Source organism: Peromyscus leucopus, chromosome 5 (genome assembly GCF_004664715.2).
Source record: "Peromyscus leucopus breed LL Stock chromosome 5, UCI_PerLeu_2.1, whole genome shotgun sequence".
Classification (NCBI taxonomy): domain Eukaryota; kingdom Metazoa; phylum Chordata; class Mammalia; order Rodentia; family Cricetidae; genus Peromyscus; species Peromyscus leucopus.
In genome coordinates this window covers 39,963,428-39,979,558 of record NC_051067.1, presented here as the reverse complement: position 1 = coordinate 39,979,558, position 16,131 = coordinate 39,963,428, and the positions used below count along the sequence as shown (strand labels likewise).

General features: G+C 43.7%; 3 non-coding genes across 3 annotated transcripts; all 3 read right to left on the bottom strand.

Moving 5' to 3' along the window:
* Positions 1–3,165: 3,165 nt before the first annotated feature.
* Trnav-cac lies at positions 3,166–3,238 on the bottom strand. Its single transcript has one exon. It is a non-coding gene; the product is annotated as a tRNA-Val (tRNA).
* A 795-nt stretch (positions 3,239–4,033) lies between these two features.
* On the bottom strand, positions 4,034–4,106 carry Trnaa-agc. Its single transcript has one exon. It is a non-coding gene; the product is annotated as a tRNA-Ala (tRNA).
* A 173-nt stretch (positions 4,107–4,279) lies between these two features.
* Positions 4,280–4,352, bottom strand: Trnav-aac. The gene has a single exon. It is a non-coding gene; the product is annotated as a tRNA-Val (tRNA).
* Between the last annotated feature and the right edge of the window lie 11,779 nt (positions 4,353–16,131).

Sequence of the window (16,131 nt, the reverse complement as noted above, 5' to 3'; positions counted from 1 at the left end):
AGATCATCAGAAGTAGACTTCTGATCCTGCCTTTAAGGTAGGAAGACACACCTGTAATTCAGATCTTTCACGGTGTGAAAATCCACCTCTAACCTGGGCCACAGTTTGTGATCTATAAAGGACTTAGAAAATGGAAGTTTTTGCTCTTTGCTTTCTTGCTCTTACTTCCAAGCAAGTCCTTTCCTTCACTGGCATTAGAGTCTAAGTGTCAGGCATTCCAGCCTCTACTGATGACCAGATGAAACATCCAGTCCCGTCGACTCAGCTACTGGATTCCTGGACCTTCCATTCATAGGCATTCTGGAATACTGACTGTAAGTCAATCTAATAAAACTCCTTTATTTATATGTAATTTTAATATAAATATTTTATTTATATATAATCTAATATCTCCCCTTTAGATAGGTAGGTAGGTAGGTAGATAGATAGATACATACATACATACATACATACATACATACATATATACATACATACATAGATTCATTCTCTAAGTTCTGTTACTCTAGAGAACCCTGTTTAACACACCATACAATGGAGGCATTCCTCTTACAATCACAAAATATCTTGTGTTTTCAATTCCATATGCCCTTACCAACTCTAAAAGATTTGTCAAGTTTAATCCAAGTAGTCCAGTTGAATTTTGGCGACAAAAGGACTTGTCCAAATCTGCCCTTTCCCGATGCAATGAAGGCTCAGGGAAATTGAGTATTTTTCTCAGGGTCTCAGAGTTGGGAGGTGGCAAGGTCTGAATTGGGAAACAGATTGAGTGTGTAACAATGAGTTCTTTCGCTGCCCCAACTCGCCTATCACTGCCTGGTCTCCATAGTAAACTCACCCATTAACACACCAAATTTCTAATCTCCCAACCTCCACAGCCTTGAAAGTAGACTGGGCTCCTAGTAATGGTCTCCTGCCCCAGAGATGGAGAGAACGAGAATCTGGGACTCTGCCAAAGCGGTTCCAGACCAGGTTGGCATTCAGGTCTAGGCTGCAGGAGGAAATTCTCCTGCAGGGAAAGAGCAACTGAGTATGTGTTTGCCATCTCAGCTTCTGGAGGAAAGAGAGCAAATTGTTCCGCTCCAGATCCAATGTCAGCAGGACCTTTCCTGGACTGGACTGAGTGTGTGCCAGCACATCACCAAGCAGAGGAGTGTGCAAATGAGCCCTGTGTCCAGACACTGTTTTCTTACTTATGTGGTCAGAAGATTTCTCACGTGAGGAACCGAGGTGCAAAGGAAACCTGCAGATTGTGTCTCTGAAACCAAACCTGGGGCTTCTTCCCATCCCCGAGATGTAGCTCAAGGGTCAGTGGCCTTGATCCCCTGCTTCAGGGCGTAGCACTTGGCCTTCAGGCGAGAGGACTGTTGATGGGCAGAACCTTCTGCTGCTGGCCCAGGCAAGCACCCCTGCGGCTTCATTCTTCCAAGAAGGAACAGCGACGTGAACACAGATTTCAGAGTTGGTACCCGAAGGATGCTAGTCTTGAATCTGGGTGGCCCACTGAGAACGTCCCAGGTTAGAGATGGTCCATCCAGGATATATGGGTTCATTGGATTCAAGACTGTCCACGGAGGATGTTGTAGTTACCAAGGTGATGTTCTTCATGGGTTCAATGGTTGTTTTTCAATACCAGGTGGGAGCCTTCCCAGTTTCAGGGACCTCTCACCTGTGAATCGAGTGTGATAACCACTATACTACAGAATTACCCTACATAGCCAATTTGTCGCTCTGCTATCCAAGACAATTACAGTCTCCTTGCTAAGGTGCCATCCAGAAGTTCCATATCGACATTAGCAAACAGAACCACAAAGAAAGAAATCAAACCAGGAAAAAAAGCTGTGGATGAGAGGACAGTTAATGGTACAGGAAGGCGTCCTGGCTGGTTGTGTGTCAACTTGACACAAGCTACAGTCATCATGGAGGAAGGAGCCTCATTGGAGAAACGCCTCAGTGAGATCCAGCTGCAAGGCATTTTCTCAATTAGCAATCAATGGGAGAGGCCCCAATCCATGGTTGGTGATGCCATCCCTGGGCTTCTGTCCTGGTTTCTATAAGAAAGCAGGCTGAACCAGCCAGGGGAAGCAAGCCAGTGAGCAGCATCCCTCCATGGCCTCTCCATCAGCTCCTGCCTCCAGGTTCCTGCCCTGTTTAAGTTCTATCCTGACTTCCTTTGGTGATGAAGAGCAATATGGAAGTATAAGCTGAATAAACCCTTTCCTCCCCAACTTGCTTTTTGGTCATGGTGTTTCCTCACAGCAATAGAAACCCTAACTAAGACAGAAGGAGTAAGGAACAAATAAACGTGCAGACAGAATCAAAAGTAACCAAACGGCTGGAGGATATGGGCAGTTCTTCCTCCATGCTAACGGAGCACTATAGCACTCAGCTAAGAATCCCTCGGTGCCCTGGACCTTCTGGTCCCTTTTATTTGCAGTCGCCTGCGGTTCCCCGGGATCGCATGACTGTCAAGTCTCAAAACGCAGAGCCCAGACTCTCATTGCAATCTTCTCAAAAGCTGTTCGGACAGGAACTTATTACGCCTGTGCCATGTCGCTAAGAAAGTAGTTCTCAACCTCTGGGTGGAGACCGTTTAGGGGCATATTCGCCCGAGACTTTCACAGGGGTCTCCCCAAAACAAACGGAAAACACAGATATCTACATTTTGATTCACAAGAGAAGCAAAATTACAGCTATGAATTAGTAACGAAAATAATTTTATGGTTGAAGTGCCCACAATATGAGGGACTATATTAAAGGGTCTCGGCATTAGGAAGGTTGAGAACCACTGCTCTAGGAGAAAGAGGATTGGAGAAATGTGGAGAGGCAACGCACACTGCTGTGAGGGGCGGTGAGGCTTCCTTTGCTTGTTCTTAGAGAGGATGGAGAATGTGTTCCCTTAGGACTCATCCAGAAAGATGGACCCGTGATCCATTGCAAAATCTGAGAACTTGAGAATTGCAGAGAACTGCAGATGTAATGGTCTTATTAAATAAGAAACACAGAGCCAAATGCAGAGTTAAAAGCCCAAGAGGTCAGAGCAGTAGCTAAGAGCTGAGACTAAAACATTTTCTTACCCCTCGCTGCCGCTGCCGTTCTTCCCCTCCGAAAGACCGTTACATCTACAGAGAACAGTAAAAAAAGAAAAAGAAAAAGAAACTCTGCTGTTTCCGCCCGGTTTCGAACCGGGGACCTCTCGCGTGTGAGGCGAGCGTGATAACCACTACACTACGGAAACGCACATTAGCAGTGTTTTTGTCACTTTCCAATTCAAGACAGACATGGCCCCGGAAAGTTAATAAATGTGGCTTGGGCGGCGCTCCAGGGGGAGAGAGCTCAGGGGAAGGAGAAGAGCGGGTGTAGGAATTCCGGCGTAGAGACGCAGCGTGCACCGCAGGGGAGTCGCGCACGTGTAAAACACTCGGAGGGAAGGAGGACGGAAGGGCCTGACCACCCGGAGAACATTGGAGACTTTTCGAGAGAACCCGGACAGGTGATCAAACGGTCACAGCAACGAGTTAGCAAAGGATTTACACCTTTTAAAAATGATTTTTATTTTTTAACAGAGCTTAGAAATGGAAAGTGGAGAGTAGTAGAGAGGGTTCCACTCGGGCCGAGTTTGCCCACGCGACGCTGTGGGTGGCAGTGCAGCTCCAGTGAGGCGCACAACAGTCCTCCACCCACGAGCTTGAGTGGGCGGAGATAGACGAGGAAAAGGAAGATTGCAGAGAGGCCGGCAGAGAACTTCCAGCACGGCCTGATTTAAGGGGAAATCCTAAGTCTGGTGGCACAGAAGAGGTTCTGACTCAGCGTCTGGCGAGGAAGGAACAAATAAAAAAGCTTACAAGCATTTGCAAGAAGCACAGAATAACGAGTGCATGATGTGAATGGGAAAACTCACAGGTGACTGCTCCAGGGAGCGCTGAATTTCTAGGTGTGAGGTTAATTATTAGTCCTCAAATTAGTGGAGTTGAGGCAATGACAGAGTAGGAGCATCTCAGTAGAGCCTTGGTTTCAGGGGCAGCATAAGAATTGGAGGATGTGGGCATCGATCCCACTACCTCTCGCATGCTAAGCGAGCGCTCTACCATTTGAGCTAATCCCCCGGTGTTGCACATATTTTCTGGTACTTGCTGTGTGTCCGGTGGCTCCGCTGGTCCTCACAAAATTGCCTGCTGTATCCCTAGGTTAGCATAAGAGCCAAGGCCAAAATCGTAGAGTCGAGATTCTTAGGTCCTGCGGGCTGAAAAGTGTAGGGAGTGAGCTAGAAAAAAGGTAGTGTTTCCGCCCGGTTTCGAACCGGGGACCTCTCGCGTGTTAGGCGAGCATGATGACCACTACACTACGGAAACCCCCTACAGCTCCACCCTTCGTAAGTTTCAAGACATACATTTAAAACTTGCTGAGTAAATGGATTGATGATGGCACTTGTATGTACTTCTGTCATGGACTGGCTAAATCAACTAAGACGGCTGACCTCCTCATCCCCAGCCCTTGGTGACCCCACCCTACCCTGCTGCCGCCAGATGAGCACTCAGAATCCACACTGTAAATAAAAGTCCTGTGGAATTCGTCCCTGGGTGGCTGATTCACCTCACTTAACACCATGTCCTCACCTTCACTCCAGTCTTTGCAAGTGACAGAGTCGCTTTATAGAAGGCTGAGTAGCTAACGTTCCAAGTCTACATGCTGTGTTTTCATCTGTCCGTTGATGGACAATAGCTTCATCCTGTAACTTGATTGTTGGGAATAATCCTGCTGTGAGTGTGAAGGAGCCAGTGTCTCAGAAGACAAGGATGCCTTACCACGGACAGAGCAAGTATGAGTCAATGACTGGCATTGTGCTCTATTGCTACATTTCTAAAGGAATTTCCATGCTAGTGCCTTTAATGGCTGTAATAATTTACATCCCATCGAAACTGAGAAAGCATCCTCTTTTCTCCACACCTCACCAACACCTGCTCTTTTCTCATTCTGGTAGAATAGGAGTGAGGTATACCTCAGAGGGCTTTGATTCTCTTTTCCTTGATCACTCATGAACTGGGCACACTTTCACAGATCAGTTTGTCTCTTGTCTTCTTTGAAAAGCGCCTCTTCTGACCCTTTGCTCCATTTTGTCAGGTTGTTCGTCTTCTGGCTGCGGAACTTGGTGTGTATTGGGCAGCAAGCCCTCATGTGAAGTGAGATTGTCCATGTTTTCTCCCTCTCCGCAGGCAGCCTGAGGCTCTCTGGTTGTTTCTTTGTGCAGCTTGTGTTTTGGGGTAAGAAGCTTGTGGTTTCTGTCTTTGCCCTGGTGGCCTGTGCTTTTAAAATGCATCCAAAGCCACAGCCAGACTCATGGCATGCCACTTCCCCCTGCGACCTTCTTCTGGCAGTGTTTTCAAGTCTTGTATTTAAGTCTTCAGCACACTTGGTATTTGCACCTGGTGTGTGAGATGGACTCAGTTTCCTTCTTCTGCATACAGACATCCAGGTATCCCACATCTGCGTATTGAAGAGAGCTTTCTTTCCCTGTTGTACCCTCACATTTTTGTTCTCTTTTAGGTTTTGTTGTTTTGTGTGTGCTTTATTTTTCTTGGAGATAATTCCACCCCAAGCCGGCCTAGAACTCACTGTATAGCCTAACCTTCTCCAAACCTCCTGTCAATCCTCCAGCCTCAGACTCCTGAGTGCTGGGAATATGAGCATGAACCAATCCTTCCCAGACACCCCACCCCAGCTGTATCTTAACGACCTTTGGAGGATCGGACTGGCTCTACTTTCATGGATTTATCTCCTCGTTCTTTGTTCTGTGTCTCTGGTCTACATATGTTTTTAACGTTAGTACCATGAGTGTCTGGAAACCACAGCCACCTCAGCAGGTTGTTTCCATCACTGCTTTCTTATCGTTTTACAAGTTGTATAGTTTTCAGCCTGCTGGATAAATGTGTTGTTTTTATTTTGAAGCTACTGTAAATGGGGTTTTTGAAACTCTCTTTCAGGCATTTTGTTGCTCATGTTTGGACATGCTGCTGGCCTTTGTTCCAATGCTACAGCTTATCTGAATGTGTCCGTTCTACAGCGTTTTGGATTCCTCAGTCCCCACCAGAGGTTGCCATTCTGTTACCCAGCATGCATTTGAACTTCTTAAGTGAACATTTTTGCTTGCTAGACTCCTGTGTCTCTCTCTAAATTCTTTTATTGAAGAGATCAAGAAAAGAGGCTGTGTGGTGGTATTAGTTCCCCAAAATATTGTACACCCTAATAAACTTATCTGGGGTCAGAGACAGAACAGCCACTAGATACAGAGGCTAGAAAATGGTGGCACTCACACCTTTAATCCTAGCATTTCAGAGGTAGAAATCCCTCTGGATCTCTGTGAGTTCAAGGCCACATTGGAAATGGCTAGGCATGGTGACACACTCCTTCAATCCCAGAAAGCAAGCCTTTAATCCCAGGGAGTGGTGGTAGAAAACAGAAAGGTATATAAAGCATGAGGACCAGAAACCAGAAGCATTTGGCCTGGCTAAGCATTTTAGCTGGTTAAGCTTTTAGCTGGTTAAGCTTCAGGCTTTCAAGTAGCAGTTCAGCTGAGAGCCATTGGGATGAGGACACAGAAGCTTCCAGTCTGAGGAACCAAGACCAGCTGAGAAGTTGGCCAGGTGAGGTCAGCTGTGGTTTGTTCTGTCTCTCTGATCTTCCAGTGTTCACCCCAATACCTGGCTCAGGTTTGATTTTATTAATAAGACCTTCTAAGATTCATGCTACAAGGCTGGCCTCCCTCATTAGCTTCCCCCATTCCAGCAGCCAGATTTGCATTCCTAGAACTGTCTAAGGCAGGAGAATCTGCAGTTGGAGGTCAGCCTGAGCTTCACAGTGAGAACCTGTCCAAAAAATAGATTCAAGCAAACAAACAAACAAACAAACAAACAAACAAACAAACCATGACATAAAGCAATAAAGATCTTAATTGGGTCTGGTGTGCTGGTACATGACTTTCATCTCAACACTGGGATAGCAGGGCATACTGAGAGGAGGCAGGGGTGGAAGAAGTGGGGGGAGGTGGATCTCTATGAGTTTGAGGCCATCCTGGTCTACATGGTGAAGTCCTGGTCAGCCAGAGCTGCATAGTAAAACCGTGTCTCAAAAAATAAATTTAAGAAAAGAAAAAGGCATAGGTAAGACCCCCATCTCTGGACTGGACAGACCAGGTCCCTAGCCCCTAGGCCCTGGGGGCACATTTTGTGCCCCTCTCCCAAAACCATTAGAGCCCCAGGGACCTGCCAGCTGCCTCTTCCCCTGCTACCTCACCAATAAAACAGGTCCCACCCTGCACCAATTAAGAATAGCTGCTCCCTGAGACAGAGCCCACTGGTGCCTGGACTAAGATCTGCTCCCTGAGACACAGAATCCACCAGCACCAATTGGACCAAGAGCCCAGATTAGACGATGAGCTCCCATTAGACCAAGAATATAAATCAGACCAAAAGAGGCTACCTCAGACACTGACACTACTTGCACAGAGTGGAGGAAGAGATGGTTAGATGCCAGTGCAAAAATACACTCAACAACATAAATACAAACATGGCACCATCAGAACCTAGTGGTGCTACATCAGCAAGACCTGAACATCCCAAAGCAGAAGAAGCATAAGAAATCGACCTTAAAAATGACTTTAAGAAGATGATAGAGGCCTTTAAAGAGGAAATAAAAATTTCCCTTAAAGAATTTGAGAAAAGACAAACAAAAATTTGGAAGAAATAATAAATCTCTTAAAGAAAGCCAAGAAAAAGCAATTAAACAGGTGAATGAGACAGTCGAAGTTTTGAAAACTATAATAAAGAAGACACAAACTGAGGGAAAATGCTAGAAATGGAAAATCTGAGTAAATGAACAGGAACTACAGATGCAAGCATAACCAACAGAATGCAAGAGATGGAAGAGAGAATCTCTGGCATTGAAGATACAATAGAGGAAATACATTCATCAGTCAAAGAAAACACTAAAGCCAAAAAAGTCATAACAAAAACATCCAGGAAGTTTGAGACACCATGAAAAGACCAAACCTAAGAATAATAGGGATAGAAGAAGGACAAGAATACCAACTCAAAGACACAGAAAATATATTCAACAAAATCACAGAAGAAAACTTTCCCAACATAAAGAAGGAAATACCTATGAAGATACAAGAGGCTTACAGAACACCAAATAGATTGGATCCAAAAAAAAACAAAAAACAAAAAAACAAAAAAAAAAAAACAGGTCCCCTCATCACATAATAATGAAACCACTAAAGGTACAGAATAAAGAAAAAATATTAAGAGCTACAAAGGAAAAGGCCAAGTAACATATAAAGGCAGACCCATCAGAATAACACCTGACTTCTCAATGGAGACTCTGAAAGCCTGAAGATCCTGGACAGATGTTATGTAAACACTGACTATGGATACCAACCTAGACTATTATATCCAGCAAGTCTCTCAATCACCATAGACGGAGTAAACAAAATATTCCATGATAAACCAGATTTAAACAATACCTATCCACAAATCCAGCCCTACAGAAAGCACTAGAAGGAAAAATGCAACCTAAGAAAGTTAGATACACCCATGAAAACACAGGCAATAGATAATCCCACACCAACATTTACCAAAGAAGAGAAACATGCAACACTACCAACAAAAAAAACAATAACAGGAATTAACAATCAATGGTCATTAATATCCATTAATATCAATGGTCTCAATTTGCCTATAAAAAGACACAGGCTGACAAAATGGATACGAAAACAAAATCCATCCTTTTGCTGCATATAAGAAACACATCTCAACTTTAAAGACAGACACTACCTCAGAGTAAAAGGCTGGGAAAAGACTTTCTAATCAAATGGACTTAAGAAGCAAGCTGGTATAGTTATCCTAATATCTAATAAAATAGACTTCAAACTAAAACCAATTGAAAGAGATCCGGAAGGATATTACATACTTATCACAGGGAAAATCCAAGATGAAGTCTCAATTCTGAACATTTATGCCCCAAATACAAAGTCACCCACATTTGTAAAAGAAACATTACTGAAGCTTAAATCGCACATCAAACCCTACACACTAGTAGTGGAAGATTTCAACACCCCACTCTCATCACTGAATAGATCTGCCTGTCTGAAACTTAACAGAGAAATAAGGAACCTAACAGAAGTTATGCCTCAAATGGACTTAATAGATATCTACAGAACTTCTACCCTAACACAAAAGAATATACATTCTTCTCAGCACCCCATGGAACCTTCTCTAAAACTGACCACATGCTTGGTCACAAAGCAAATCTCAACAGATACAAAAAAATTGGAATAACCTCCTGTATTTTATCAGACCACCATGGCTTAAAGTTAGATTTCAACAACAACAAAAATTACAGAAAGCCTACAATCTCATGGAAACTGAATAATGCCCAAATGAATCACCAAGGGGTCAAGGAAGAAATAATGAACAAACTAAAGATTTCCTAGAATTCAATGAAAATGAAAGTACAACATATCCAAACTTATGGGACACTATGACACCAGTGCTAAGAGGAAAATTCATAGCACTAAATGCCCACATAAAGAAGATGGAGAAATCTCACACTAGTGACTTAACAGCATACCTGAAAGCTCTAGAACAAAAAGAAGCAAACTCACCCAGAAGAAATTGACGCCAAGAAGTAATCAAATTGAGGGCTGAAATCAATGAAATAGAAACAAAGAGAAATATACAAAGAATCAATGAAACAGTTGGTTCTTTGAAAAAAAATCAACAAGATAGACAAGCCCTTATCCAAATTAACCAAAAGGCAGAGAGAGAGCATCCCAATCAACAAAATCAGAAATGAAAAGGAGACATAACAACAGACAATGAGGAAATCCAGAGAATCATCAGGTCATACTTCAAAACCCTGTACTCCACAAAATTGGAAAATCTGAAAGAAATGGACAATTTTCTAGAAAGGTACCACATAACAAAGTTAAATCAAGATCAGATAAACTATTTAAATAGACCAATAACCCCTAAGGAAATAGAAACAGCCATTAAAAGTCTCCCAACCAAAGAAAAAAAGCCGAGGTCCAGATGATTTCAGTGCAGAATTCTACCAGATTTTCAAAGAAGAGCTAATTCCAAAACTCTTCAAATTGTTCCACACAACAGAAACAGAAGGAACATTACCAAATTCTTTTTATGAGGCTACAGTTACCCTGATACCCAAACCACACTAAGATGCAACAAAGAAAGAGAATTACAGACCAATCTCCCTCATGAACATTAATGCAAAAATACTCAATAAAATATTGGCAAACCGAAACCAAGATCACATCAAAAAAATTATCCATCAAGTAGGCTTCATCCCAGGGATGCAAGAATGGTTCAACATACAAAAATCTGTCAGTGTAATGCACCATATAAACAAACTGAAAGAAAAAACCCACATGATCATCTCATTAGATGCTGAAAAAGCCTTTGACAAAATCCAATACCCCTTCATGATAAAGGTCCTAGAGAGATTAGGAATACAAGGAACGTACCTAAACATAAGGCAATTTACAGCAAGCCGACAGCCAACATCAAATTAAATGGAGAGAAACTCAAAGAGATTCCACTAAAATCAGGAACAAGGCAAGGATGTCCACTCTCCCCATATTTATTCAATATAGTACTTGAAGTTCTGGCCAGAGCAATAAGACAACAAAAGGAGATCAAAGGGATACAAATTGGAAGAGGTCAAACTTTCACTATTTGCAGACGATATTATAGTGTACATAAGTGACCCCAAAAAGTCTACCAGGGAACTCCTACAGCTGATAAACACCTTTAGTAATGTGATGGGATACAAGATTAACTCAAAAAATCAGTAGCCCTCCTATATACAAATGATAAAAGGGCTGAGAAAAAAATCAGAGAAACATCACAATAGCCACAAATAATATAAAATACCTTGGGGTAACTCTGACTAAGCAAGTGAAGGACCTGTATGACAAGAACTTTAATTCTCAGAAGAAAGAAATTGAAGAAGATGTCAGAAAATGGAAAGATCTCCCATGTTCATGGATAGGTAGGATTAACACAGTAAAAATGGCAATCTTACCAAAAGCAATCTACAGATTCAATGCAATCCCCATCAAAATCCCAACACAATTCTTCACAGACTTGGAAAGAACAATACTCAACCTCATATGGGAAAAAAAAATCACAATAGCTAAAAGAATCTTGTACAATGAAGCAACCTCTGCAGGCATCATGATCCCTGACTTCAAGCTCTACTATAGAGCTACAGTAATAAAAACAGGTTGGTACTGGCATAAAAACTGACATGTGGACCAATGGAATCTAATTGAAGACCCTAACATTAATCTGAACTCGTATGAACACCTGATATTTTACTATGAAGCCAAAACTGTACAATGGAAAAAAAGAAAGCATCTTGAACAAATGGTGCTGGCACAACTGGATGTCAAAATGTAGAAGATTTCAAATAGATCCATATCTGTCACCATGCACAAAACTCAAGTCAAGTGGATCATAAATCCACTTTAAGTGGACTTAATCCAAATTAAGTCAAAGACATAAATCCAGTTACACTGAACCCGATAGAAGAGAAAGTAGAGAGTAGTCTTGAACGCATTGGCACCAGAGATCACTTCCTAAATCAACCACCAGTAGCACAGACACTGAGAGCAACAATTAATAAATGAGACCTCTTGAAACTAAGATGCTTTGTAGGACAAAGGACATGGTCAATAAGACAAAGACAGCCTACAGAATGGGACTTTTCTTCACTAACCCCACATCTGACAGAGGGCTGATCTCCAGAATATATAGAGAACCCAAGAAACTAGACATCAAAATACCTAACAAATCAATTTTAAAAGATGGGCTATGAGCTAAACAGAGAATTCTCAAAAGAAGAATATCAAATGGCCAAAAAACATTTAAGGAATTGTTCAACATCCTTAGTCATCAGGGAAATGCAAATAAAAATGGCTCTGAGATACCATCTTACACCTGTCAGAATGGCTAAGATTAAAAACACTGCAGACAGCTTATGTTGGAGAGGATGTGGAGCTAGGGGAACACTCCTCCACTGTTGGTGGGAGTACAAACTTGTACAGCCACTTTGGTAATCAGTATGGTAATTTCTCAGAAAATTGGGAATCAATCTTCCCCAAGACCCAACTATACCACTCTTGGGCATATACACAAGGAATGCTCAATCATACCACAAGGTCACATGCTCAACTATGTTCTTATCAGCATTATTTGTGATAGCTGCCTTTGCAACCCCAACCCTACCCCACCCCACCCCTGCTTGACCCTCGGGATAATAAAGCTCCTTTGTGCTGAGAATTTGGTCTGGGAATGTCCTGTGGACGGTGAGAGAGCCAACTTCCCTTACAATGGAGATCCTCTCAAGGCGTGGATCCCTCCCTAAGGACAAATCCAGAGAATCCTCCCAACCATGGGAGCCCAGAGCTCAGACCTGGCACATGCACAGAGTAGAGTAGGGTTCAGGACCCACAGAGCCTTGGTGGGGAGACCAAGGACAATTACAGCTCATCCTGCCAGGGACTCACATCTCAGCCCCAGTTACTGGACAGAAACACAATCCACATCGCCTCCTTGAGGCTGGAAGGTCCTCTCCCTCAGGGAGGATTACCTGCAGCTGTTGGGTAGTGTTTATGTCTGTCTGGCCAGGTGCATCCCACTTGCCTACTAAAGCCTCTCTCCGCTGGTTATGAGGCCATGGACTGCAACAGCTGTTTATCAAAGAAAATTGAGCAGGATGAGCTGATATTTTTGTGTTCATTCTTGGAGGGGAGGTTTAAAACAGAACCAAGAGTTCTTGGATGCTCTCCTTACAAAGTGTGTGTGTGTGTGTGTGTGTGTGTGTGTGTGTGTGTGTGTGTGTGTGTTGGGGGTGCATGTATAGGAGATGCTGGTGGGTCGGTGATGGTTTCTTATCTTTTCCTTCAGAAATCTTTTGCACTTCTCCACAGACCTTCTCAGTGTGTGCTGGCCTAATGTAAGTTATAACTGAGCTTTTTGAGGACCTTTTCAGAAAGAAGCTTTCTGTAGATTTTCTTGACATGGGTGGATTATAACGATTAGAACCAACGTCCCAACTTACTGTCAAAAAGGGACCGCTTTAAACTAGGAACATGTTCATGGCAGGCAAGTGCTCTCAACTGGTCACATCCGGGCCATAACAAGAATATTTTGGTCCACGGCCAGGGCCGCTGTCTATTGCTCCACCATCCTTTCTTGGGTCCTTCTTGGAGCTTCAACCAACATTCTTGGAACCTTCTGGGAACTAGTCCTTACAAGACTCCTGCACTTACTCAGTGATCCACTTTCTTAAGGTTGACATCTGCTGCTCTTCCTGACATTTGTCTACCCTCCAGCTTCTCAGCTTAGTAGATGTAAACAGTCTTTTGTTTTTAATTCCTTTACATATATTTATTAGGAGGCTGGGGACGAGTGAGTGGCAGCTCTCCTGTGTGGGAAATCCAGACAAATGCGGGAATTGGTTCTTTCCTCCCACGTGGATTCCAAAGAACAAACTCAGGTCATCAGGCTTGGCAGAAAATACTTTTACTGCTGAGTTCTCTCACTGGTCCTAGATCACCGCTCTTGAAGCCCCATTTTCTGACAGATTCAAATCCCTAACCTCACTAGGAGGGAGGAACCTGGAAACAGTATATCAGAGATTTTAGGGGTCTGGTTTCCAAACAGGAACCCAGGAGTCTGAATGATCTGCCTGTTATCTCAACACTTTCAGGTGAAGCAGGATTGAGAATTCAGGACCATCCTGGTCTACCTAGGCAGGCCTAAGCCAGCAAGGACTATGTAGTGGGGCCCTATCTCTAAGTAAGGAAACAACAGAAAAACTCATTGGGTTGGGTTCCTGCCTGTCCTAGGGAGGGCAGCAAATGCTCCAACTGTGATGCTCCTCACATGGCTTGCTCAGCTGTCCCCGCCCCCCTTTTCCTGGCTCATTCCTTGATACAGCTCTCCCAGTGTCTACAGTAACTGACTCAGGCTGGAGCAAAAATGTCATCACCAGGAAAAAGGTTAACTCACGGTCTAGGAAGCTCACAGCCATATGACCTTATGCTATCCCAAGCCAGGTGTTTAAATGAAGAAAGAACAGTGGTGACTACACACTACAGTGATTTGTTTGTTTGTTTGTTTGTTTGGAGAGAGGGTTTGCCTGTGTAGCTTTGGAGCATGACCTAGAACTCACTGTGTAGACCAGACTGGCCTCAAACTCACAGAGATCCACCTGCCTCTGCCTCCTAAGTACTGAGATTAAAGGCGTGCACCACCACACCACCCAGCTACAGTGATGTTTTCATTTCTCGAGTAAGGCTTTGCTCTTCTCTCTGCTTAGCCTGCTGCCTTACAATTTCCATTTTGACTTTTTTTTTTTTTTTTTTTTTTTTTTTTTGTTTTTTGGAGACAGGGTTTCTCTGTGTAGCTTTGCGCCTTTCCTGGAGCTCACTTGGTAGCCCAGGCTGGCCTCGAACTCACAGAGATCCGCCTGGCTCTGCCTCCCGAGTGCTGGGATTAAAGGCGTGCGCCACCAACGCCCGGCTCCATTTTGACTTTTTAACCTTTAGAATTTTCTTTCCATTCTCAGTGGCTGTTTATCTTTGGGGGTAGAGTGAGTGCTGGGCCTGTGGCAATTAAGAATAAAGATCTCTGTGAGTTCAAGGTCAGCCTGGTCTACAGATGGAGTTCCAGGACAGCCAGGGCTACACAGAAAAACCCTGTCTTGAAAAAAAAAAAAAAAAAAAAAAAAAAACCACAAAATTAAAAAGAAAACACACCAGAATAACGATATTGACAGTCAAGCAGGACTGGGCTCCAGTCAATAGAGAAACAGCCCTCAATGGAAGGCCAGAACATCTGGAATATGGGGGTGGGAGATCTTACTGACTTTCGGCACACAGACTGCCTGTCACTGACTTGAATTTCTCATCAGGTAGTGGTCAGAGGAACTGGGGCATAAGCTTCCCATGCTGAGTTATGAGAGCGCTAGCCTAGGAGCTTTCAGCAGCAAATGGCTTAAACAGAGTGGATATATTATCACAGCCCACACACCTGGAGAAGAAACGACAGAGGTTACTTCAGGGTCTCCTCATGTCCTTGGGATCTCTGCTGCTCCTGAGGACCTGGGTTCCCAGCATTCACAGATGTCTGCACAGGGGATCTAATGCTCTGTGCTGAGACATACATACCTGACCTGACCTGACAGACCTGACAGACATGATGTCATTGGATCTCTGCCGTCATCCCCAACACAGGCCTCACACTGTGCTGTAGCCTGAAGTTCCTCTAGCCCTCACTGGCACCTGACAAAGTCCAGAGGAAAAGCAACAGACCTCCCTCACCTGCACTTCTGGAGGACAACTACATGCTGAGTCATTCCCTCCTGAGGTGGATCTGATTACACATCTCACCCAACTACTACCAAGAGAGACCCTAGGATTAACTAATCATAATATCTTTGGAGCTGTGCATGGACAGGGAAGTTTGGAATAAAATCACTTTTTTTTGCTGGAAGGGAGGAATGGGCAGTTATGGTCACTGGTGATGATACAGTCAAGCATTGGTGCTATGCCCTTCCTCCTTCCCCAGATCAAAAGGAGATGCTATTCCTTGATGCCAGAGATGGCTCCCCAGTCAAGAGCACTGGTTGCCCTTCCAGAGGACTGGGTTCCCAACATTCACATGGTGGTTCACAACTGTCAGTACCAGGGGATGTTAGGCCTTCCGTGCACAGACCTATACAAAAGGAATTTTTTTTTCTTAAAGATCTGTCATAATATTGTGTTCCCCAATATACTGTGCACCCTAATAAATCTGGGGTCAGAGAACAGAACAGCATTAGACAGACACAGAGGCCAGCAAATGGTGGAACTCACACCTTTAATCCTAGCATTTCTAAGGCAGAGATCCTTCTGGATCTCTGAGTTCAAAGCCACACTGGAAACAGCCAGGCATGGTGACACAAGCCTTTAATCCCAGGAAGTGATGGCAGAAAGCAGAAAGCCATATAAGGCTTGAAACCCAGGAACTAGGCTGGTTAAGCTTTTAGCCTTTTGAGCAGCAGTTCAGC